Genomic DNA, 27,346 nt, shown 5'->3' on the forward strand with positions numbered 1-27,346 from the left:
CTGAACAGGTGTGTTAAGAGTGAGGTGGTGTTTGTGTTAATTCTTGACTGATGTACAATGTCACCCCACCTTGGCGACGCTCACCGTCCGTGGTGTCACAGCGGTACAACGAGTAACTCGACATTTTAAAGTTATATGTGTCGGTGGGACGAAACCATGTTTCCTGTACGGCAATGATGATCGAAACTGATACGGCAAAAGGTGTTTTCATTTCAGACCATTTTGAGATCAGACCGCGACAGTTCCACTGTAATATGAAGGACATTTAGTTATGAAGGGACCCATTCCCACCGGTTGATGGGAATCGCTCGAACGAGACGGACCGAGGCCGTCCCATCGCCGCCCTCACTGATGGACGGGACCAGCGGTCTTCGTTCGGGCGTGTTACGACAGGTATTGTGGTGGGGGAGGGAAGGGGAGGTAACGTTCGTGTGGTGCCCAGAGGGACCGGGCCGCCCACTGTTCATAGCCGGAGGGCTGGGACGCCAGACAGCTTGAGTCGCACGTGTGTCACGCATAGCGGCGGGTTGGAACGCCAGTCAACCTGGGGACGGGGTGCACGGGCGGCTGCGCATCCGAGCGTCCAGCCAGGGGCGACTCGACGGCATTTTTCGTCTGGGTCCGCGTAGTTGACTCAGACGAGACCGAGGGGCGGGGGGGGGGGGTTGGGAAGGGGGGCAGGGTAGTGGGTAGCCTGTCTGTGTTTCACATATGGCCATCGTGGCTTCTGCTACCTGTGGATGTGTTTCACCAGACTGCGACGGCGTTTTCAGTTCAACAGTGCGCCGTGTCTCGGGGTATTCGGGGTGTTGAAATGATAATGTACTAGCGCCATGGCTCGGGACAGCTATATTATTTCGTACCAGCAACGTTCTACCTAGTTATGATTGGCAATATCATTGAACCGCCAAGCGTAGCTACATTAGCCATCATCTATTGGCAAACAAAACACTCATACTATTGCTACACATAAAAACAATGCACTAACCTCTCGAGACGCTCACGGTTCTCAATAGATACCTGATGCCTCTCACACACCACTAAACTCGTTGGCACCACCTATCGGTGACCGCACACGTTTGGGTGTTGACCTTGCAACGCTACACTGTCCCTGCGTCCATGTCTTCAGCATCATTGTCAATCAGACACATCCGTAATACGCTTTATATTTTTCGATTCCCGAAGCTTCGTAAAAATAATAACTTTCAGTGGTTAAAAAGAACAGTTGAAATGAAAGCAGCGCGATACCTGAAAGTTTTTCAATATCGCTTGGCTTTGGCTATGTCAATGACCTGACCTGCAATGACGGTCAAAATTTCAGACAATATGCAAACAAGTTTCAAAGAAATTGTGCGGCGTAGCCAAGGATGGGACCAAGCAGAACATGGCATCATGTCATTTAACACTTAACCCCATCAGGGAGATTTTGTCTACGTGCATTAGGCAATGCTACTAAAAATGTTGCGTACTTTGCTTCGTTTCATTTTCGCGGTGCACTAGAAAATATTTAAGCTGTCACTAGATGTACTCCACCAGTCGGCCACGGGATTTTAACGTGGGCTGCACATTAACACATACAACTTAGGTGCATTTTGTTTTAAGTCCATTACGCTGTAGCGTCACTCGTGTAACCAAAAGACCATGTAACCCTTTCTTCATTTCTTTCCTCTTTTGAAGCCTACAGACATACATTACATTACATTTTCAGCATACCTTGTTCCTGGTCGCGCAGAAGTTGTGCATACCTACGCTACGGGACATCCAGGGGCAGCGCTGCCAGAGCGACAAGGGGGCACCGCCCTCTTGCTATTTACCAAGGTAAATATGACCCCCCCCCCCCCCCCGCCCTCTCCGTCTGTTCTCCGCGATGAGAAGCACAACGCGCAGGAATCTCATCCTTGAAGTCGTCAAACTTGATTGCCTTATCATGGCCCTCCCCGTCGGTTCAGCCGCAGCTGAATGTAGCTTCAGCTCGCGGCAAGGATGGAAACTTCCTGGGCTTAATGGTGATGCATCAGTAGTGTGTGTGTCGGCGCATCGTCTTCAACACACTGTTACTGGATCAACGCAGCAGCATTATGCCGCGTATATCGCCTTCGCCTGGATCGAACGGATCCAGGTCATGGTGCAGTCACTTTTGCGAGTTCACACACATCGCGTCAAAGAATATTTGGCTGCGCTAAGGGCCGCACCATAATCGGTGGTGGTACACACCTGAAAGGTGTAAGTGAATTCTGTGATCCTTAAGTAGTGTGTAGTTTGGATTTTTTGTGGGCACAATAATAAATGGTCAGATTTACATTCTGTTATAATTTGTCGATATACAAATAACAATATTTTCGGATCGGGCGTCCCAGCAATAGCGTAGCTGTGGGACGATGAAATATAGAAAACATCAAACTGCAAAGTTTTTCCACTGAACACAAACACGTTTAGACATTGAAACATCAGCTGGGCAATTAGTCTACGTGACAGTATGTGCTGTGCCGACTGCTGAGAGGAAGCTACGAAAGTACGATAGGATTTTTCCCCGGCATGGAAGAAACTACCTGTCAATCCTTCCACAATGAGAGGGAAAGGAAATCATGGTTAATTGTTTTTTTCAGTCAACGCCCACGGAGACAACGTTAAATTTTCGGAAAGTTGTTGGTCTCAGCCCCTGCCTTCATCTCCGGTTCCCGTGTCTCTATGCATCACAGTGATCTTGCGCAAGCACAAGAGGATTTTCATAGCACTGATTATCCAAGAGAATGTCAGTTATTGAGCGCATGATTCCCCTCGCCCCCATTATTATTATTATTATTATTATTGCGAACCTTGGCGAAATCCAGCGAGTGGCTATTCTAACGCCGCGTCAGTACATACTACATAGATCAACACCGAACACGTAACACATGCAAATGAGACGCAATGCCAGCGAAACACATACAGTGTTATAAAACATGCGTGACTTGTGACACAATTAACACCTGCACGTCACGGCCAGTTGGTTAATCTAGGTAAGCTCTCTGATGAAAGACTTCTCACTCATTTCAGTTTTTGCAATGGCGCGTAGCAGCAGGGAGGCGGTTCCTCGCCGCTGCGGCTCGATAGGGTTATTTTTAGTTAAGCGTCGTGATGGTTTTACAGTCTCGCCACCCTATCGGAAATTGGTGGCGGATCCGCTGCTCCAATCTAAGCTTTTAAATGGCATTTGTCTGTATTGTCTAACATGTGTTACACTACAGTGTGGCCTGGCCCCACCAGACATTTTCTCAGACCAGCAGAGCATCTGGCTGTTCCCGTGGTGTCCGCCCTTCCTGACAGTGTGAGAGGCAGGGACGCCATATAGCCTCAGCAGCTGAGTGGATCGTAAAGCCACAATGACGACAGAACAGCTGGGTGCGGGAAATTGAGCGCGTGGCCAGGACACAGCAATCAGGCGCAGGAGACGCCGGACCTCTCTGGTCAAGTGCCCTCCTCATCCGGACTCATTCACCCTCCATCGACTCCATTGCCAGCGTAGGAACCACTGTCGCTTCTCCAGACCTCTCTCAATGTCACGCTTTGATTCCAGTCTCCGCTGGCGACCTCAGGGCAGGTATACTTCCTTACGGGACCACAAAAGGGCTAAAGGGCCAAAAAGGGCGCCAGTGTTTCCTAGCTTGCTGAAGGCCATTTGCGCCTGAAGTTAAACCAAATAACGAATGTCCTCCCCTTCCACTGAACCAAATAATAAAGCTCAATTGACGCAACCAATGTGCCTTCTTATCTCTGATTGTAAACAGGATAGAAAAGCGCTGATAACTTAACGAAAGTGCACCATTCAGCAATTGCATTAAGGGAACGAAGTCAAATCACAGAAATGAACTGTCGGTATCTGGCTTGTCAATGAACATTTGAGGGTTTCACTCAGCGTATGTGGTGCGTAGCAGTGCATGTGACGCAAAACAGTGTACGTGACGCATGGCAGTGCAAGATCCTTACCTTCCAAGGCGCGCTAGGGCACGGGGACCTTTTCTATGCTGTAATTGCACCTAGCTTTCCATTACAAGCGGCGATGCCTCTCTCGTCACTTTTGCAGCTGGTCCAAAATATTACGTCATGCTTAATGTCAATACTAAACCCTGGTTGCATGTAACCATTAGCCACGATTGTCGTCTCACAGGGCAACGTACCTGTAATCTGATGTCATATTTTCCGGAAGATGAAGTCTGTGATCTTTCCAGGACTGAGCAAAAAATATGTCGGCGACATATGTCTGAAAACAGCATGGCGCATTATCAAACCCAGGAGTAGTACTTAGTTGTCCTGCACGGTTCATTATTGCATAACACGTATCTTAACAATCAGAGTTTAGGGAAAACATAACCCAAGGATCAGTAAACATAATATGATCTCAAAACGCGCTTGGGAGCAGTGGGCAGAATATCTCGAGAGAATAAAAGCAATGATAATTGCATATATGTGTACATATATATACATATATATATATATATATATATATATATATATATAAATGATGTGCAATAATTATCAGTATGGTCAAAAACTCATAAAATAACACATTTAATAAGAGAAGATAACGACAATAATACTTAACATAACATGGGGGAAGAAGCGTAACAGAACCGGAACTCAACCAAACCGTCCGGTCGGAAAATGTTGAGGTTGTAAATTCATCATTCTCGGCTCTCGACTGTCAAATGTTTGCAGCCAAAACGAAAGTGTCTTTTTAAAACACCTGGGGGGGGGGGAGGGGAGAAGCAGCAATCGACATCGTCTAGCGATTTACTTCCGATGAATCTCCGGCTGTCTCAGACAGGCTCATGCCAGGGTCAAGGGGTGCGGAGAACGAGACAGTAAAAACGCTCCGCTAGTTTCGGTGCCGCAAGATACGGACACAGCTGATGGACTGGCGCAACGCGCTTCGGACATGGGCTTGTAAAGCATGATAGAAGCTGATAAACAAATACAACACATCTGGAAAACGCCAGATATTATTTGTAGCTGAAGAGTATCTAAATTATGAACTGGCTTACCATGGAATTCTCGTTGATCGAGTCTATTTGCATTACTGTGACATGAAAGTCAACTTTCGTCGGTTGACCTTCAGTCTTTGGAGGTTTCATCTTGTCATATTTCTTGAAAACCTCGGGTGGGAGGAAATCTTCGAATCGAAGCGGTCTGAAAGAAGATTCTTTACAGGTGAGTGAAAATGCTTCCACATCAACACACACAATTAAGTACTCACCCCAGACATAATTTACGGACGCACAAAAGAACGCAGGGCGAAGACGGCCACATTTTTAGATAAATCGCCCGTCACATGCAAGGCATCAAAATGTCAAGGTCATTAGCATGACTTCAAATCTTCAAATCGAAGAGGTCTGAAAGAAAATTCCTTGCAGTTTAGTCAAAATACTTCCACATCAACACACACGATGAACTACTCGCCTCAGGCATTTATAAGGACGCACAAAAGAACGCAAGGCGAAGACAACCCCATTTTCAAAGATAATCACTGGTCACATGCAAGGTATCAAAATGTCAAGGCCATTAGCATGACGATACATCAAACGGCCCGCGGTGGTCACATGCCCAATGTCGCATATTCGAACCAGTCATTGCTGGGCCGCTAGCTCTCTGTTTATGTAAATAGCTCGGTATGCACAGTTATGGTAGGGCAGGCGACGCCATAAAGCCTCCGCAGCTGAGTGCATCGTAAAGCCGCAATGACGACAGAACAGCTGGGCGCGGGAATTGAGCGCGTGACCAGGACACAGCAATCACGCGGAGGAGACGCAGACCTCTCTGGTCAAGTGCGCTCCTCATCCAGACTCATTCACCCTCCATCGACTCCACTGCCAGCGTACGGACCACTGTCGCCTCTCCAGGCTTCCCTTGATGTCATGCTTTGATTCTAGCTTCCGCTTGCTAGGTATGCACGATTATGACCTCGCGTTTTGATATGACTGACAACGGACGCGACGGCGGACAATGGCGGATGACGGCACTGCGGTTCGGTGGCTTCCCGCTCGTTAAAGGAGTGAGTGTCCCGCTCATTAAAGGAGTGAACAATGTTCCTCGCGAATACAACTTAAGTATACCAATCGTTATAAGTGAGCTTGTTCCATCATATGTGATGTTTTACTATCTTCAAATGTGAAACATTCCCTTTAAGAAGAACGTAGGATTTCAGCAATCCCGATTCCATGTTTCTGGTCATTGTCATCAGAGAGAACATCTCTTAGCTAAGCAAAAATATATAATCTGAAACGCACATGAAGGCTTTGTGGTACAGCTGTCAGCAATCCGTGCCGAGGGATCAATTACATATGTGGGGCAACAAGGACGGCTGAATATGGCATCGCTGTGCACATTTACAAGGCTATTTGTTAAAGAAAGTGTCCCGTCATTGCATCATATTTCAGAGACATGCCCTGGTGAATCATTGGGACGTGTCATTAATACTAGTAGAAGTGGGGAGCACAACTGTATCACCAACAGGGTAGTGTATGCAAACAAGCATTATTTCTAGCTGAATATACTTATTATATATCTATTATGTACCTACCAAAAGTAAATATTTCTCAGCACAAAATGTGTGGTCAACATTTCAGAACCACACTGCACTTTTTCTTCCCTTAGTAGCCCAATTATCATCCCGGGCATTGGACAAAACTTGCGCACATAAGGCAACGTTCGCCAGCATCAGGCGCACTTTTTTGGGCGCTCTTTAAATTTCGTGCACATAATGTGAATCGCGAAGACAGGGTACCAAGATGTTAATACCGCTTAGTCCTCCTCAACGCGGGATGGCTGGATCTCACCGAATGTTGGATAATGGTTACAGAAAAACATCATCTGAAGCCTGCATTGAAACCTTTGGCTAAAGACAGCAGTCACTAATTGTGGCTTAGGATCAATATTAATATGAATCATTGGTAACATCCAAACAATGAAGGAAACAGTTTTGTCAAAAAGCGAGTCTTCTGTCTCATTGGTACCAATGAGGCGTTCAATACCCATTTCTTCTCTGGGTTTCTGAAAACTCTGGAAGTGAAACACCGAACAGACTTAGATAAAATATATAAGCATGTTGTGATGTTGCAATCATGACTAACATGGGTTGCTGCATCGGGTAAATGTTGTAACATTGTGACGTTGCCCATTTGCATTTGCTAGCACAGTGCCTTAGTATGGCTCGTTGGCTCACAAATTATGCTGGATAAATATAAATATACCTAACCCAGGGGTATGAGGAACTAGACTGTGGAAGACAGGTACCTCACCGAGTCCAAATAAAATTACGTAGCTTCATTGAAACGCACACTACTATTGCATCCCTGCATAAAAATTATGGGTGCCCTACCTTTTTAAGCAAATGGTTGTGGCTTCTGACTAAGAATCCAGTTTGTTAATGAACTGTCCATGGCCAAGCGTGATTTTTGCTTTTGTACGTTCACAGTGCTCCACTCACTTCATGGTTCTCATCGATATAACGATGTGGGTACCAACAAAGTCGACAAAGGTGTGCTAACAACCTGACTGCATGGATTTTTGCTGTCTTTCTATCAATTTTATTGAAATTATTTTGTCTTTTGCAACTGTTGAATCTTCTGCAATATGTTCAAAGTGTTCCAAAATCCCGTTGTCACTTTGGAATGTCTTTCCAGAAGTGTCCAACGATTGACATTTTGTTTTTTTTTTTATCGAAAGCATTCTCCCCACATAGCACCCGCTTATTTTTTCATATTCCATTCATTTTCCATGGTTGTCAGGGGTTGACCAACCAAGGGGATGGGGGAATCAGTGAAATCGTGTTCCCCAAGTTATCACAGAAGACTTGTCATTACCTCCCCCCATATTTTCCGCCGGATGCACGGCTTTGCATCTCCCATGCAAAATTACCAGTTTTGGGTTCCATTTCTCCTGATTTTGATTTTATCACATCCCAATTCTACTTTGTCCCTTTCACATCACTCGTTGCTTAAGATGGGTGCCATAATTTAATGTCAGGTAAAGCCGGGTTGATCAGGATGTAACTATTTTGTGGTACAGGGCAGTCACACATGTTCACATTCATTACGTGGTAGTTCCTACCTTCACAATCATGCTGGTATTTGGGCATCTGTGGATTTATTAAGATTAATGCCCTTAGAAGAAGTGAACGTTTACGGTTGGCACAGCGGGCAACGTATACATTTAGCGAGACGTGCACCATTTGTGATCGGCAATAGTACATACCCGTTTCGTAAACACAACCATGCAACGAGCTGGACGTCTAAGCAAACACTGCTTTCCAAAACTAAAGCATCCTTCGAAAAGAATCATTGTGTTGAACGTCATCGGGAAAAGGTTAAAGCCATTGTGCGACGTTTCGTTGAATTTGCGTGATGGTGCCTCACATATGTTTATTTTGTTCCCTAAATAGAGAGTATTAAGCTCTTGCACCATTTATTTCGCGAACATTTTGATCAATTGGTGTATGGAACACAACACACACATTAGGAAAAGGCAAGCAAGTAGAAATTATGTGTTTCACAGTGGTGAGCAGGGAGATAATGACATTCCTTCGGTGGAAACTGCTACTTGAAATCAAAATTGTAGGCTTTTCAGAGGACTTTGGAGAAAATTAGCATTATGGACCAAATTGGACGCTTCTGATGCCTGACGCTTCCATGAGTGAATAGTGAAAAAGGTGGGACGCTTCCTTCAAAAGAAGCACGCGGTTTTTCACCAAGCTGAGTGAAAAGTTAAGTTATAGTGAACGACCATAGTGAATAGTTGGGTACTGAGTCTGTAACACCCAGAAGCAGGAGCAAATTGTGAAGAGAAGGGGTTTTAAAACCATAAAAGGGTTGAAGTCCCGAAGCGGTATATTCCTCAAGGCACTCAGTAAGCTGTTTGAATTGTAAGCGATCACTCCTTTCCTGATAAAACTACGTTCGATGACACAAAATCACGTTTTAGGAAAGGACATCACCAAAATGTCTACATGGCTGGAGTGAGCGAGACAACGAAAAATGCGCCTGATTCATAGTTGTCTTACGCCGCTCAATGTTCACTTGGTTGGCCCTCTAAACGTTTTTTGGAGCAAATCTGATTTGAAGTCTACGCGTAGGTACGATGTAAGGCCTATAACGCTGGTGCGTTAGAGTCACCAAGGCACAATTATTAAGTGCACGTTGCAGTGGTCGTCAAGACACAAAATTTCTAAAGTTTCTTAGGAAAATGTTCGAATACATTAGAACCAGAACATCCGGAAATTTATTTAATCATTTCCAGTTCAAATTATACTTTCAACGTTTCATCACAGCACTGTACATATTTTCTACGCAGCCCCAGAGTGTATCCTTAGCCTACAACAATCGCAGTTGTTGTGACTGCCGTCGTCATGACAACTGCCACCAAAAAGGCAGCATAATCTGCTAATGGTCGTCCGTCGTCTGCTGTTATGGACCACATGGGGCACTTTTGGGCTGGTTTAACCCCTGCGGGTCTGCGGGGTTAAAAGTGGCACCTCCATCGTCACGAAGGACGTCACTACAAGAAACTATTGTGATTGGCATGGCAGGAGGCGAAGCCCACTGATCGAGAAATATATCAGTTGAACTTTTAACTAGCGCGTTAATTTAGATCATGCATTATTCCCAAATCCAAAACGCGCTTGGGAAAGAGTACTGTGCTAAACGCCGGAGTGATAAATCAAAACTGTAGTGAAATGTTTCGTGGAGTTCTGGTGTTGATAACATCGTGTTCGTACGTGTTTTGCCCGAAACAAAGTGTTTCCAGCTTTCGTAGCATTTACTGCATAATCGTTTCGAGGAATTCGTATACTGCGAACCATACAGAACACACACGTTTAAAAAAACAAGGAAAATGAACAGTTTTATTTTTATAGTGGTGAGCAGAGTGTTAAGCGAGATTTCTCTCGCTGGAGGAGTTACTTCAAGAAGTTATTCAGAGGTTTTCAGAAGGTTTTTGAAAAAAGATCAACTCGGACGCATCTGATCTAGCAATAAATGGTGGCATATCCTCTTTAAGGCTGGAGGAAAAGTAACCGATTGTTGGTCTCAGTGAAAGTCATGACCGCTGCGGCATCTGATGGCTACGGCCAATAGCCGATCAGTTTACTCATTTTACAGTGTAGTGAGATGTTAGTGAGGGAAATGTGACTACTGCACAATCTGACAAAATGTTTGCGAATTTTAGTAAGCATCCGCGCACCTTAAATAATTGACCGAGGTCTCAATAAATTAACTTTGTACCTGATATTCACGATGAGCACCAATTAGTTCACTAAATTTAAAGATAGGGGGACACATTGTCCACATCAATACAAAATTATGTCAATTATGAGACCCTGCGTTATTCATTAGCCATCAGCTGGTCACAAAATCGGCTGTTCGGATAGCTCCCGACCCTAAGACCACGTGGCGGTAACCAACCCTGGTCGCAACTACATAATCAGATGGGGAATGAACCAGGACATTACTTTAAGGCACGTAAGTATCTTAAAAAGCTGAGCGACGGCTACAGGTCCCGGAACAACTCTGCCAACCCCATTTGGTTTACACTACTTGAGCGTGGGTTAAAAATAGCTCCATTCACTTCTCCTGCATTTAGTTGTGTTATTATGCCAGTTTTGAATTGCATTTGCGAGGAACATTATTCACATAGATAAGACATTAGTAATAGCCTAATTCCTCTGAGGAAAGCCAGGAGAATGGAGATATAGATGCGTTGATTGGCAACATGCATTTATCGAAACGAAGATCACTCAATGTTTATCGCTCTCACTTTCGCTCTTCCTTTCGATAAAGGCATGTTGCCGAAATATCAGCACATCTATATCTCCATTTAACTAGTTTTTCTCCGAAGAATATGGCTATTACTTCTGTCTTATCCATGACTTGTGTTATTAACTGCCGCTGATATCCTCTAGGCAAAAAGACTGCAAATGAGTGTGTAGAGGTCAAGCACCTTCGTAGTTGTGATGCGATCCTGATAGGAGAATATTCGACCATTTGAGCCAGCGCGCCCTCGTGTAATGGCTGCATCAAACGAAATGTTTCATAGTTGAAAATATTGAATCAAGCATCAGATTTGATGAAACTAGCTCACTTACAGCAATCAATGTAATTTTTAAGTGGAAAATACTGCCCTAGACAGCAAAATTCTCTGTTTAGTAGATATGCCCCTCAATCCGTCATGGTTTGATTACGTCATCGTATTTCGCACAACATTGATTGAGAGCAAATCGACGGCCGTTATATCTGGAAATCGCGATCACGAAAGCTAGATATGAACGCCTCGACAGCTAATTTTTCTTGGTCTTGATCACCTCGTGGCTAATGGAATGGGAAAACTTGAACGACGTTATTATGACGCCATGAATGACAACATGACTTTTAAATACTCTCCCCAATATACCTTTCTCCATTTTCGCGGGCGTGTAGCTTAGAAGATAGAACGGCTTAGGTCTTAAGAAGACAGGATTGTCAACAGCACCGAAGTATCTTTAATATGGCTATTTCGTCTTAAAACCCCATGTGAATGTGAAATACTCCCTTCAAACGGCAGCCAGCATAGGGTTGTTCCTGTTGCTTCTCTGACCTCCTCAAAGCTCTTCGAAACAAATCTGATCGTTTCCGTGGCTCCTGCAACCTCCTCCAAGCTCTTCAAGGCTCACCTCAAATCTCCTCCAGTCTCCCCAGAAATGAAAGGTGTTTTCAGAGGAGTTTGTAGGAGGCTGTGGTAAATATTCATGGTAGACATTGTGAACATTGTGGTAGACATGGTAGTAGACATAGTTCATTCATATGTCTTTTTTTGGCTCCATTTGTTGTCATGTAAAAGAGACAGAGGACAGATGTGTTAATTGGTGTAGGCGGATTAATCGCAAGTCTTTTTGTTAGTAATTTTATGCATAGGATCATCATCAATTATGCATATCCAATATCCTGGATATTTTTTCATAAAATAAACGTCCAATGTAATCCACCGTCAGTGAGCCAGTTGCGCGCAGACAGCTGATGCCTCATTTGAAATCGTTGCCGAGGCAATAGATTTCAGCGCTCTTCAATCCGTCTCCAAATTCATCTCATCTTTTTTAGAGCTGCGACGGGATCAGATCCATAATCAATGCCATGAAGGCGGGCAACAGCAGCGCTGTTCGATATCTGGCTTGGTTGGGATGGGCTCGGCTGGACTGGAAGGATGCGCAAGACCAGAGCGGGAGATGCTTCCAAGATTTCGCTATCGGCGTGCAAAGTTAAATCAGGGGGAGATGGGGAGGGACGAATGTCACGAGTTTACCAAACTATGCAACAGCATCCAGTGATGCAGCTGTCCCCCCTGAAAACTTGTGAACCACTTTGTTTCAAAGCATGGCAGCACAGGGCGTTACAGGATAGTGCAGTCTACGGCAGTATAGTACCGAGCAGGGTGGGGAGGATAGGACATAAATTCACAAGCTTGTGTTTTTAATAATACCAAAGAAACAACGCTATGGAAGAAAGATATGCTCAAATTAATCGCGCGCTTAAGATGAGTGTGCTAGCTGAACCCTTGACTTTCTCGCCGCCCAAACGCCACCCTCCCCCCTGCAAGGTAGCGGCAGATCCTAAAATGTTTGCCGGGACTTTGTCACCTGACGCTAGCGCTCTGCGAACTTTGTCAGGTGACGTTAGCGCGCCGCGAACTTTGTCAGGTGACGTTAGCGCGCCGCGAACTTTTGCCTCGCAAGGAAGATGGCAGCCATATCTGAACGGCTGCAGTGAAATGACGCTTTACCAGGCGAAATGCGCATCCTTTGCCGTATGTTGGGACTATAGAACTTTGAATGAATATCACACATATTCACGGCCATTTGGGCAGGCCTGTAACTTACACGTCAAATTTATAGAAAGACAAATCATTACGCTTTTTGCGCAATGTGATTGACTTTATAGTCAAATGATTTAATATTGAGATAAGGACAGCAGATCAGACCAGCAATTATACACAGGAGGTTGGGGCCTACTGTCCCACAATGCTACTCCATGAATGGGACATCACAATGCCAGCACCTCAGTCGTACAGAGATTCCTTTGTGGTCCATCCTAAAGCCCGAAAATAGCAGAACACGGTGAAGGGTAGAGCGAGGGCAAGCAAAGAAGAAGCAATCAGTGTAATTTAAGAGATGTCACAGGTTTGTACTATTGTAATTCAAACCATTTTGCTTGACAGGCCCAATCACAAGTTATGTCCATCTCCCACACAAATGATAATGGAATTAAGTGCGCGCGTAACGAACACACAAAACAGGTGTGACTAAGTACACTCACATAAGGTGCGCAAGAGCGACGAAGAGAGGTAGGCAGACAGGGGAAGGAGAGAGGGGGTCAGGGAGGAAGAGAAATTGAGAAATGAGAGAGAGGGGGGCAGAAGGAGAGAAGAGAACAGAGGACTAATGTGACTATGCACTATGCACAGCACTATTCACGCCTATTTATTATTGATGTTCTTACCCGTCCTCTGACCGAGTCCACTGAATAGGCGTCACCAGGCAAAAGACGGTCGCCCAAAGGAGCGCTTTGTTCCGCGCTAACGTTTTCAGGTCTAGGTGTAAGATGTGGTCCCTTGTCTGCATGTTTTCCAGGCGCCAAAAGTCTGAAAGCACAGAGAAAGGTCAGTCTCAGTGACATTTGATGCGAAGACACCTGCCAAACATCAAGTTCACATGATAATTGACGCAGTTCGTTTCGACACCTCTGGGGCCGACTGTACCATTTGAATGCGTGATGTGCTTATCTGTGTACACTCACTCGCTTCCTGCCGTGGGCATTATGTGATGGTTGGCTTGTAATATCACTGGCTTACTACAGCCTGGCTTTGTTGCATTATACTGCGGTCAGGAACTTAATATAAGCAAGAATGGCCTTCAGCTCCCACTCTTCCACATCATGAGTTCCGGATTCTTCTAACATTTCTCAGCCTTCAGCATACCAGAATATATTAGTAAACAACGTTTTCAACGAAACGTTGGCAATTTTGTCAAAGCTCGACACTCCAAAGTATAATGGTGATAACAAGTGGCCATAAGATTACAACACACGTTATATGTGATTGTAGATTCACTCGTGATCGTCAGAAGTGGTGTCAATTGTTGCAAATGATTGGGAGGTCCAGCCGGGGGTCCGATAACCTCACCCCTCACCCCCACCCATTTTTCTCAACGGATATGGCCCGATTTGTTTTCACGAAAGGCAATGTACATTTTACATATGTGTATCACTTTAAAAATAATCTAATTATAACAACATAATTTTCATGCACGGGCGGATCTAGAGTGAAAGGGGACGGGCGAGACATTATAGGCACGTGCATCTTCTGATCCGATAATAAAGACGCCCCCGCCTTACAGAGACCGCCTTCGGGCACCGAAGGCACTCCTCTATGGCAGCCATGGACAGCATTACATAGTTCTTGCTGTGGGAGACCAGGATGGGGTTAGTCACATGGGACCTCGGTCATTTCCACACTTCAGAGCCTTTCAGTTTAACCTCTCGAATCTCTGCACGTCTTACGGCCCTACGCGTGTCAAATTTATTGCATCGTTTATCCGCTCAGAAGAAACGATTTTTATCTGGTGGTGAGAGCAAACACGAATTTTTATGACGAAGGGAAGGCTGTGCTAGTGGTGGTATGCTCTATACGACAGACACATCTGTCTTACGTCTGTGAGCGGTGAAAATCCAGCTTCGTAACAGGTCCAGTTACGGGGTTCCGGGGACAAGCCATCCGGTTAAACTACACAACCTGTTCCAATTCTATTTTGTCCGGCAATAAGGGACGCAGCGCCACCCCCTCCCCCTTCCTGTGGAAAACTACAGCTTTATTTCAGTCACAAGTTTTGCGTGACACACGATCGAAGTGCGAAGCTTTGGTTTAATTTTGACGTCGTACCACACTTATAAATTCCAATATGTCACAGCATCAACAATTGTAATGAACAATATAATCATAGCTAATAATACCGAACAGTGCTCAATTACGTTCAATGGGTCAAAATGAACAATTCATATTGGCAAATGCTTGCGTGGAACTGCAGCTCAAAGCAAATTGCTCCAATTAGATGCCGAAATGCACTGCAACAACTGTAATGATGAGTTTGTTTTGACTGTGGTGAAGAAAATTAATGTGCTTATTTAATAACCACCACATGCATGTTTATGACTGAATTGTTGTTACGCGCCTGAGGCGAGCAGAATTTCCATTGAATGAATGTACGTCATATTATGCAAGCCATTTTACTTTCTTTTTGCATGGTTCTTCGTCAGCATAACAAGGTAATAAATGGCCAGCTTGCAAAATAAGCTTGATTTGAATGTGTAGCATTGCGCAGCATTGCAAAATATTATTCTCTGCTGCGCATGGTGATGCACTTCTTCCTTACAGTCCGAAAGTCTGATTTCATCCCGAATCGTTGACTTTCCAACAGTACTAACAGAACGTGGCTAAACGATAGAAAGTTTTTAGTCACAGGACTCCAGATGAAGCTCAAACTTCTCCGCACATTGCCCCGAAAAGCGTATGGGACGTCAAAAACAATATCACAGTTCCATCTCGTAATGTCACGCGTTTATCCGAGTTGAACTATGCGTGACTGCTTTCAAGGTGTAGTCGCATGGCACGGCAAATACCCTTTCGTTCTATATGGAGGAGGGGCCCAGGCAAAATGGATCTGCTGGGGATGCATTAAAATAATGAGATGGTAAATTCAGATTGCTAGCGATCAATTATGCTCAGCATGGAACCGGATTAAAAATTGGTCTCAGAAAAATGTTTGCTGTCCACATTGTTTCCCATCTCGTATCTGAACATTGTGAACTAATGATGCCTCGCTGTTACCCGCTTTGATTTTCTCATGACGGCTTATAACACAGTTATTCCTGTCTCGACATCAAGTACAACAATGCTAAGCTCGTAGCCCATCATGGGTAGAAGGTCAAATGTGCCTGGCATAAAAGTCCACGATAGCGGTGAATCATCGACGCCAATGTAATGACCAGTTGTGGAGGGAAGGGGGGAAGAGTCTGGACTTACGTTTGACGGACGAAAAAACGATAGCATGGTATGTTAAACAGTTTACCTAAGTTACCCTTATTTCAGGATGTAATTTTACGGTTGCGTGGTCAAGTTACCCAGCTGCACCCTCCATTGCAACGCCATTACGTAAAAGGATCAAAGAAGAGAGCCTTTGTGCGGTGGCCAACATCTCCTACATTTTGTAATGTTCGAGCCAAAAATATTGGGAAGCCCAAGCCAACATTGGTGGAGGGGGCAACTCTGCACTTGGGTGGGCCCTCACCAAAGAATGCAAGTCGACACCCATAATCGTGCGCACCCCTTAAAACGTCGGGTGTTGGTGATATAGCACTTGCTCGCCTGATAGAGCCGTTTAACCAGTGCCTTCTGATATATTAAAGGTCGCTAATAGATAAATCATGACGCTTAACTTGCAATGCTACGAGGAAATAAGAATAGTTTGACCGTCGTTTGGTAGACCAGGCCGGCACCTATTCGTTAGGCTTATCAACGTGTGGCCTGTTTCGTGCCTGTGTTCTTACGTAGCCCAAACATTACCCGGAAGATGAACAGCGTAACGATAACTAAATTTGGGTTTGATATATCTACTCAAACAGTAAAATTGATAGGCCGACTTGTATCGCTCTATGCGTACAAACATTCATATATGTATATATATATGCACACATTTATATATATATATATATATATATGCATGTATATATGTGTGTATTTCAATTTCGGGTCCTTTTTTATTGTAACAGAAACCAGCCCAATTCGACATTCCAACGATCCATGCGTGAACTGAATACTACATTTGTACCGCTTATTGTAACACCGAAGAGGTTCCGGATGGTCAGACATGATGCATACATTTAAAGACGGCGGTGTGATTGTATCTGAGTTTTGTGAACAGCATTTCTTGGCAGCATGAGTCGGGAGCTCTTATCTGACCTTTCGATCAGCCAGGAAGTGCTACTTAGCGATGTTAGCAACCAAGCATGTGCAATATTCACAAAACTCGACCTTTCAAGCTGTGCTTATGACCACGGGCACTCGTAGCCGTAGGCACAGCTTGCTTACGCATTAACGTAACTCATAATAGTTATTTTAAGTTTCAAGCATCAGAACCATTTTTAATCCATCATTTGTTGATAAACGGAAGGAGATCAGGGACGTCTTGTACACAGGCTGTCGAAGCCTTTGAAACAGTGTGCAGGCCCTGCGTGTTTACCAAAATGTGTGTTACTTGTGCTATGAATGACTAAAATTACACAGAACGCAATCTGGCATGAATCAGGGCAGCATTCAGTCAAGCGCAAGCGTAACTGCTCTCAGGCTAACACTTTTTCGGGATAACCTAAACTTTGCTCAAACCATTCCAAACAAAATATTTTTCGACTGCTCTGTTTCTACTCGTTCCTCCGCCCCTCCCCACACTCGCCGAGGCGTTTCGTCCCTGCCCGCCGCCCCTCGTCAGGTAGGCCGCGACCCTGGCCTGTCCGTCGCTGCGCTAATCGCCGCCTCGTTTCTTCGCCGTACTAGGCTCTTCCGCCGACCGGCTGATCGTCCCGGAGCGGGACAGCGGACACCAGCGTCGCGCTGCCGACGGTATCATCCATCAGGCGGCGGACCGGCGCGCGCGCCGCGCGGGCTGCGGGTGACAGGGCGCTGGCGGGCCGCGCCGGGGCCGCCGGCAGTCACCGGAGCACGCGCCGGGCAGAGGTCACGCCCCGCAGCGGGGGGCGCGCAGAGCGGCGTCTTTGATTGGCGGGCTGCGCAAAACCTGCAGGCAATTGTTTTGTTGCGTGACGTCGGAGGCGTCACGGAAGCGGAGGTTATATGGCCCGCCGCGTCTCTGGAAAAACATGACAGCAACCCAAGCGTTGCGTGCAAAGAAATGGGGCCAAAATTCGTTTGGCGCCACAACCATTTCCTTGTACGCATTCACGGGTACCATGTGACACATGCCAAACATGCGGCGGTAGCGATTTCTTTAAGAGAGGGGCAGATGCGAGGGCTCTACTATGCATTGCTAGAAACTGGTGTGATGATGAATGCGCTGAATTCTGCAGGCACCAGACGACCAAAATAAAGCAGGAGGGCGATGTCGGACGCATCTTTCCAATAGATTTCGCATGAAAATGCCGGGACACATCCGCTTAGACTATCTCGTGACCTTCAGTGTTTTGACCTTAAGTGACCTCACTGTTTCCCTAGATGTGATTTTAGTCTTTTAAGTTGCAAGCGTTTCTGGCTTTGTAAACATAACGGACTAAGACGACGTTATCGTTGTAGTCCAACCCTGAACTGCCACTATCTAGTAACTCTCTTATCTTGTGCCAGCTTCACTCCACGCTCCTTTCACACTCCGCTCCGTTCCTGTGCGCCTATCGTGTTCGGCTTTGCCGTTTTCATCTTGAAATGCTGCGTTCTTTAACCCTCCTGATTTACCGCCTGGCCGCGCGCCCCGGAGAGAAAAAACGCCAGGTCCTGCTAGAGCCCCCCCCCCCCCCCCTCCGGCCCCCTGCGCGAGGCCGCGTACACGGGTCCGCTCAGGCCGGCCGACGTAACACCCCGCCGCCGCCGCCGCCGCACGGACGCGTCCCGCCGCCTGATGTGATGCATGACGACATCCATCAACGTCGACTTTCGCGGCGGACACTTTCCGGGGTGTCTCCCTGCCGCCCCAGATACAGCACGGACTATCTTCCATAGCACACCCACGGTGTCTCCTCGCACCGCATAGGCAGCGGCATGTCCTCTCACTCCCTCAGTAGACACGGCGTCTCTGCGGGACAAATACCTCCCTGTGGGAAGGAAAACAGGCCGGCACTGAGTGTCACCGGCCAACCTCCAAACGTCTGGATTGCCGCGGCCGAAGCGATTAATGAGACATACACTACGTTGCGCTGACACATCCCAGCACGACGTAATTGTTTACCTTCAGGTATAGACAACCTCTCACCTGATATGGGAATTATGATAAGGAAAGTCCTTGCAACTACGCCATAACCAGCTGAAAAAGTGCCGGTGGCTGGAGTGTGCCGCGGACTGACTGCTAGGGGGTCGGTGGCTGGGGTGTGCCGCGGACCGGCTGGCAGGGGGCTGGTGGCTGGAGTGTGCCGTGGACCGGCTGGTAGGGCGCCGTTGGCTGGAGTGTGCCGCGGACCGGGTGCTAGGCCGCCGGTGGCTGGAGTGTGCCGCGGACCGGCTGGTAGGGCGCCGGTGGCTGGAGTGTGCCGCGGACCGGCTGGTAGGGTGCCGGTGGCTAAAGTGTGCCGCGGACCGACTGCTAGGGCGCCGTTGGCTGGAGTGCGCCGCGGACCGGCTGGTAGGGCGCCGGTGGCTGGAGTGCGTCGCGAGCAGACTGACGCCGCCGCTGGATTCGCGTTCATCGACCGCCGTCACAGAGCAGCTGGCGGTGGACAGTGATGGTGGCAGGTGACGCCGATAGGGCGCTGGTAATACTATCGGTGAACAACGTCAGATATTGTAGGCTTCCAGAGCTCTGGTGCCGCGCGAAATCGGGCGGAACGCCGCAGGTCACGCCGCATCTCAGGGGAATATACTTTATCGCAAATGGCATGAACAGGCACACTAGCCGCCAAATTGTTTCCGATAAATGTGTCGGGTTTGTTGTAAAACAGAAACTGGTAATAAGCTTACAAATCGTACATGTTGTAGCGCCCATGAAGCTTCTACTACACTTGCCTTGCAAGACACCAAACGTCGATTTAGTTATATCAGACCCGTGTGGGCTACAGGATAAAGGCAGGCACATCTAGCTTTCATCTAGTACATAACTTGTCAAAACTACACTTTCTTGAAGGTGACCTTGCATTGTTTACGTTAGCACAAATCCGTCAGTATAGACTCCATGGTATTTTGAAATGATGAAAAAGCGGAACCGTAGGCATTCATCTAATTTGCTGGTTCACGTTCATGTGTGCTAGGACAATTTTTCAGGACACCACGCCACACAAAACACGATAAAAAACAGCTGCAACGCAAAAGAAGCGCAAGATGCGAGACACACGCGAAACGATTCTAAGAGAACAGACAACGATTCATTTTAAAGCTAAGAAAATTAGAGAGATCAAACAGAGATCGTAGCATAGGTTATCCGCAGGCGGACCACCGCCCTGAGCTCACAACCACTGGACGTGACCTGTGCCTCACCGAGCAGCCCACCCCGCTCCGACGCGGCTCGATGTACGGAGCCTCGCTGGCTCTCGGTCGGTAGATGGAGCCCCTATGTGTACGACAGGCGTGTGTCTCGCACAGATAGCTCACATCAACGAGCAAACAAGATGGCCTGAACGACGGTTGGGGCATTACATTGCGGTGAGTGCTGTACATCTCCAGGTACTGGCACTTCGTGGCAGACTCGCCGATCTTCGAACGGTGAACAGAGCAGGTGAGATATGATCGCGGGGCCGTACGCCGGTCAATATCCGAGCAGGTGAGATGTGATCGCGGGGCCGCATGCTGGTCACTATCCAAGCAGGTGAGATGTGATCGCGGGGCCGCACACCCGTCACTGCCCGAGGAGGGGCCGCGCGCCAGTCACTACCTGAGCAGGTGAGATGTGATCACGGGGCCGCACGCCGGTCACTACCCGAGCAGATAAAATGTGTTCACGGGGCCGTGCGCTGGTCATTACCCGAGCAGGTGAGATGTGATCGCCAGGCCGTGCGCCCGCCATTACCCGAGTAGCCAAGTTGTCACTTTTTGGCTGCAGTTTAGTTGACAATCGTCCGCTCCATCCCAGACGAGCAAGCAGTAAATTAAGGGAGGCAAAAAGGGCCTAAATTATCACGATGGGGGTCTTTGTGGTGCGTGGCGTCAAACTGCATTCAATGAGGTGAGGATGCCGTAGCATCGGCGCACAATCACGAAAACGTGCGTGTTCCGGGTCAGCGACTGGTCCACGGCCATTCCTAACATTTCGATCGTGTTCGGAGACTGAAATGATAACCCCCCCCCAAAAAAAGTTAAATGAAAGCCCCCCAAAAAGTTTAAATAAACGCTGGCTGCCTTTTGCAATTACTGTTTACTGTGAACTTAAGTCGGCTTTTATCGCATTCATCGTCAGAGCTGTTTTCGAACTAGTTGTGCACTACTGAAATGAACTTCTTTGACCTAACTTTGAGCTAAAGGAAGCCGTCGTTGTCAGGCGGGAAGCTGTCGAAGGGGCGTGTGACCTGCATACTGCAGCAGACGGCTGTGGAAAAGAGGGCTGAAGATGCTTCGACAATGCTGGAGCGAAAGGTCTGACAAAAGACCCTCGGGGGACGCCACTGTCCACGGGACGAACCTCAGAACCATCCTGAATCTTTTGCTCTCCGACGCTGAGATAAAGATAACTTGGTTTCATGGGTCTATGGAATCAATGAGGTCGGGTGACACACCAAACCAGCTTCCGCAAGAGAGCGTCTTTATCCGCGCAGTCAAAAGCCTTCCCTAAATCTGTCGTCACTATCGACGCAATCAGGTCACCATCGACTTGCCGACTGTCCACGAGACAGCGCCGAGCAAGATGTTCTCCGCTGAATGACCGAGACAATGCGCGTACTGACATCTGTTGAGCAGGAAGTTGGCTGCCAGATATCCAGCTAACTGGCCGCAAACGAAGCGCTCTGCGATTGGGGATATCACTGGGGATGGTGAGATGGATCCGGTAATTAATCGCCAGGCCGCGGTCACCGTTCTTGTACAAATAAGTCACTTTTGAGAATGCACTCAGAGAATCCATTCGGAACGCTGGATGGATTCCTTCCAAATGGTACAACCTGTCTAACTGGGGTAAGTGGCGCCACCTGTGGTAGGCAAGATCAAGTAGTTCTGTTCATGGAGTAAGCTGCATCGCACGTAATTTCAGTGTGCTATGGCATCTGGAAAAAAACTCGTCTCTGTTGCCTCGTATTTTGTTGTGGTTGTGGTATAAGAAAATTGTGGCCTCTTTACTAATTTGGCGTTTCAGTTACTGCTACTCCGATATCGTTTCCTGATGTGGCAATTATCGACCAACGCGGGCAGCATGAACAGAAGCCTGTTGTCCGGATGACACTTATTGACACCATTTTCGGTGCATTGCATCGCTGATACAACATTCCCCACACACAGCTGCCACAGCATGTATCGCCTGACATTTTGGAAGAATGTTGCCACTGCTCCGAAATGTTTGACTGCCAGACGCGAGGTGAGCTGCGGTATACGCGGCACGCGTACTTGCTCACCGCTGTGCATATCATTCAGATCAGTCCCGGTAACATTGTGAGACCTCGAACGCACATTTTCAACGACGGCAAAAGCTTACAAATGTCTGTCGTGCTCGCCCCAAGACGCACATGCGCATGCAGCCGGAATAACACTAAAACATAAAAGGTGCTAATATGTGTAACCCGAGTGATTCAAGACTGTCATTCGTCGCTTAGATTCAGGGCAAATATGCTTGATACTAGTACTTGGTTATGACATCTCAAAACGCTCTTCCATAGCCGAATGGGTCCTCGAATGAGCTTCATCCTTTTAGCCCGATCAGACCCTATCCACATGCCTCAGGTTTCATCGCAAGCACAAACGGCTTCATAATTTGTAAGCATGTCACGAACCATCGAATCAGGCAACATACGTATGGCTATTTATACCAGAAATATATCTATAAATTATGTCAATTCCTGGCTTCCATGCAACCCCACACTTTCGTCCAAACTAAGAATAGATCAAAGCCAGCAATTTCCTTGGGGAAAGGTCGTGGAAGGTAGGGGAAAGTTTCAGAACCTCAAGCTTCCCCAACCGTCTTGGAAAATGCTTCCGATTTTCCAAGCCTCTCCCGATCAATCCCTACCATCGGCCACCGCCTTGGAAAACTTGGGATTCGCCCGAGCCTCCTCGGCCGTCAGATGTGGGATTTGCTTAAGGAAGTCGTTTTTCGTACGCAATCCCCACAGGCAGATCGGAGAACGTTCGTGATTCCGTGACAGGCTGTTTGGGAAAGGTCGGCAGATTCCAATCCGGACTGGACATTTTTCAGTGCGTAATTGTCATCGGTAGCTCGAGGAAACACCTCGGACACCCTGCTTACGGAAATATTGGGAAACGATTCGAAAAAGGATCGAAATCACAACCCGAATGCATCACTTTCGTAGTTGTTCCCAGGCATTCCCCAGCCGGAAAGTTGGCGAACGGCCTTGATATCCCCGGTTGGGGTCCGACCGAAATTGCGAGCTGGGTTGGTACGATTCCAGCCGGTCTCTTGCATACACGTAAGAACAAAGCTAACACTTCCTCCGCATAAAAAGGATTGCAAGAATGAAAAGGGGAGTGCTTGCTCACCGTGTGAGCACTCACACGATCCGCGTGTGCTTGCTCACCAACGCAAGCCACACGCGGCACCGCTGGCCTCCCACGGTTCGGAGGTTCTTGTACACTCCTGCCGTGAGTGTGATCTAGTGCCCGCTTCAGTTCTTGTGCAGCATCTGGGGTTACTCGTCGCGAGTTTCGAGATTTCCACCGACAAGAACCAGAAATGCAGGGGTGACCGGCCCGGGCTGCGAGCGGGTCATGGGTGAGGCGCAGGGCGGCTGGTGACACGGCCGCCGGACCTCCCTGGCGGCCGGGACGGGATGAGATCGCCACCGACGGGAACCGAAAGTGCAGGGATGACCGGCCCGGGCTGCGAGACGGCACGAGACGGCACAGTCGCACCGATCGATGGAATAAGAGCTGTCGCCGTACAGTAAGCGCGCATTCCAGGCAGGAGCTCGCTCCGGAGAAGAACAGACGGCATGTCTGACCAGTGAACGGCTCGTCTCTGCACAGCCAGGTTATGAGTCAGTCCTCCTCAACACTGGCCCCACTCCCGGCCTTTTTCCCAGCCATGAGCCCTGCATTCGGCACTGATCCGTCAGACTGGGTTGGCTGGGTCCCCAATATCGCTCATTTTGCTTGAATTGTGCTTGAAGACAGAATCCTTCATCATCAGTCCAAATTACATTCTCTTCGGATCCATCCGGGAGGCCGGGGGCCGCTGGCAGAAAGTGACGCGGCCCGAATAGTGGCTGGGAGGAATCCATCGGAAGGCCGGGAAGGCCTCTGGCAGAAAGTGACGCGGCCCGACCAGTGGCTGGAGTAATAGGCACGACAGTGTGTTGGTTTGAACAGGACCAATCCCAGTTTCGTTTGTGGCCCTCCGCACCGTTGCAATGGAGATGTTAAGCGGCCCGGTTTCTGATGACGGGGAAACGTGCTCCCCTCTTTTCTGGAATGGTTTGATAAACTTCCGCACCCTGTCAGCCAAGTCAGCAGCACGCTTCACCTGCGGCCGCGTATGACATGCTGTTTCAACAAATCGGTCAAAAAGGCTTTGAAGGCATCCAGCTTTAGCGCTTGCGTTGGAGATAATCCGTACTGATGTAAAGAATCTCCTTCGAGCAGTGGTAGCGTTTCAGAGGCACACTATGCACAGGTAGTCTAGAATCATCCAGGCCTCCTGGTCGGCCTAAAAGACGGCCTTTTCGATTTTATTCTTGATTAAACTGTTTACTGCCTGCTTTTTACACAAACTGTCCTCAATCTTCGACTCCGCCGTTCCCCAACTTCGCCGAAACGCGTAGTATTCAACCCGGCCACCTTAACGAGTGTTAAGATAAGTCCATTTTCCGCCAAATACTATCCTGCAAATATCTGACATTTTAGTAATGCCAACTCCCTTGTTGGTATGCCAGTCTAATAATATGACAGATTTTTCATGAGATAACCAAACTGGATGGATTAGGAAAAATTGGAAAAAATTGACCGTAAGACGCAGCGGATTAAAAAAAAACAGTGTGGCTAAGATACAAAGTTTAAACAGCATTTCTTTGAACAGGGGGAAAGGTATTTGTCAAAAACAAACGTTACTGTGGTGGTATCAAACGTCCGTTCAATGGCAAACACGAGCAGCGCCAGGTGTAGTCATCAGCGAATTTCACACCCGGCAAAGCCTGATGCACCGGAGGGAGCCCCAGAAGTCCAAGCTGCCACAACAGCTGAACATGCTACAGGTGGTTCGATTGTCGGCCAGTCTTGTCGGCGGGTGATGCCTTCCCTCACAAGGTCCCTGAAGGCGGCTTCCAGTCTCTTGAAGGTCTGCTGGGTTGTCCGGGTGGACGTGGATCTTGAGCTCACCCCACACCCACAGCATGAAGCCCAGGCAGAATTTTGCGTGCGAAAGCATACACATGGCCAACAATGCCCGGTTGCGGGCTGCCTGAGGGTCACCTGCCCCTTTGAGGTCACCTGGCCGTTAGCGTGGCTGCTGTCACCCGGCTTCAGGCCTTCCCAGTCAGTGACATACAGCCAGCACCTAAAGCGACTCAAACGCAACCGCCACGGTGGGTGAATTATCGGATCTTAAATATCATGACAGTGCTGGGGATATGACGCTCTCAAGAATGCTGTTTGTGATGTGACATCACATATGAAGTCACTAAAAACTGCCAACAGTAAATTGAAAAGGGCTAAAAAGTCACATTCGTGTTCTCAGAGTGAAAGAACACAAGCTGGTGTCATTTCAGCGCATTGGGAAAGTGGGGGGCAAAAATCGCTATTCACTGGATGAGTTGACATGTTACATCCCCCGTATTGTAGCGAGCATCAGAAACAGTCGCCGCGGAATAGCCAACATCAAAGGCACCGACGGCGAGTTTCTGCTCAGTCATGCATAGTCCATGGTCTGTCTAGACGCATTCCTGCCAGCCAACATAGTTCACTGAGTGCGCGTGTTGCAAATTCTACGAGAAATGAAACTAATGCTCCCAAAACGCGGTCCGTACAACTGATGTGCCAACAGTGTATAGGATTCGTCCACATATTGCCTGAAATATAACAAAAAATGAAAAATAAAAAAATGATGAAAAGCTGACTCTGTTACGCTTAGGAATTCAACCTCAGCGCGACAAGGAGAAGAAGGGAGGTGGTTGATGGCTTGGTAGCGAAATATAGTGATCAGGCGTAGTTGCAAATAATGCCTCGTGTTGTCATGTTTTAACCCCTAAAGCTAGAGTCGTTGTTGATGCATATGTTTTATTGTTGGCTTTCCCTCTTAACAAGTAATATGTTGCTTTTAAACTTTAATCCCGTCTAATCCGACCGGCTCTCCAAAATTGAATTTTCACTATTTTTTTCCAGCTTTGTCCGGTCCGATCCAGCCGAGTTATTAAGTATGCCTTTGTTCACAAAAATCGGTGCCAGCCAGTGTTCATTTTGTAGTATAAACCGACAAATATGGTACAGCTCAGACTATTTGCTTGTTTCCCTTTAACAAGTTCCATTCCATTACATAATTCAATATAAGTAGTCTGTGTTGGCTGCAGTTAATTGCTCAGTTTGAAACATTATGACTGGCTGCAATAATCGGCTGATACTTAATAATAAGCAGGTCGTGTCTCGCTCTTTGCCAATGCAATGCCTGGGGTCCTGAGGATGTTCCCAGTCGTGGGAACTGGAGGTATCTAACCCCCCACTCACACTGCCCTGCTTAAGGCATCTGAAGAGTGCTGGGCGGGCATTTGCGCGGCAGCCTGATCCGCGCAGAAGCCTTTCAAGCAGTGAGTGTCTCACCTCAGTTTGGAGGGGGAGGGGCGGCAATCGAGGACCCATTGACCTAACCTCTCCAAATGTGTGTTTCTCTTAGGGGCTAGTCGCTTCGTTTCGACGTCCACCAATATACGACAGCCATGCCATTTATATTTTGCATTTTGTGATTTTTAGAGTCGATCAAAAACCCTTCACTTGAGCGGCATAGTAGAAATTACCTGTAATTAACGTCCAAGGAAGATTGAGTTTGGATCAGTCGGCTTTTCACCTCTTTTTTTGTTTTGTAATATTACAGTCACCAATCTTGGGAGAGCCCGGGCGAACATGGGAAGCAATTATACATTGGAGGGCCAGCGCTCTCACAAAAAAACACAACTCGACATCCCTGATAACGCCTGCAAAATACATGGCATTCGCGGTTCATGTGCAAAGCACATCAGTGAGTTCCCATACTTCAGCGCGCATGGGTCACTGAAGAAGTGGCGCTACATTTGAACCCTGATTGCCAGATTCATCTAGGTTCTCCCTACCAGCGTACTTATCATAGACACACGTAGGTAGCCGAGTATCTATAACACTTCGGTGCATCTATAATGCTTTGCGCATTTTATTCGTTTTGGCAATATTGCTGAATTGCATTATTACTAAAATTAATACAATAAAAACTCTTTGCCCTTCCACAAAATAACGCAGGCTTTGTGCTATA

At 47.3% G+C, this 27,346-nt stretch overlaps 1 protein-coding gene and 1 long non-coding RNA gene across 2 annotated transcripts in view; one reads left to right on the forward strand and one right to left on the reverse strand.

Moving 5' to 3' along the window:
• The window catches only part of LOC119091401 (glycine receptor subunit alpha-4), a 162,803-nt gene that overhangs the window by 74,482 nt on the left and 60,975 nt on the right, over positions 1 to 27,346 (forward strand). The gene's annotated exons all lie outside the window — the stretch shown is intronic.
• On the reverse strand, positions 4,157 to 13,559 carry LOC119091405 (uncharacterized). Its single transcript, XR_005093415.1, has 3 exons — positions 13,497 to 13,559; positions 5,022 to 5,166; positions 4,157 to 4,240 (listed from the first exon to the last, which is right to left on the reverse strand). It is a non-coding gene; the product is annotated as an uncharacterized LOC119091405 (long non-coding RNA).

The sequence above is a fragment of the Pollicipes pollicipes genome, unplaced genomic scaffold (genome assembly GCF_011947565.3).
Source record: "Pollicipes pollicipes isolate AB1234 unplaced genomic scaffold, Ppol_2.1 Scaffold_3447;HRSCAF=4054_pilon_pilon_pilon, whole genome shotgun sequence".
Taxonomy (NCBI): domain Eukaryota; kingdom Metazoa; phylum Arthropoda; class Thecostraca; order Pollicipedomorpha; family Pollicipedidae; genus Pollicipes; species Pollicipes pollicipes.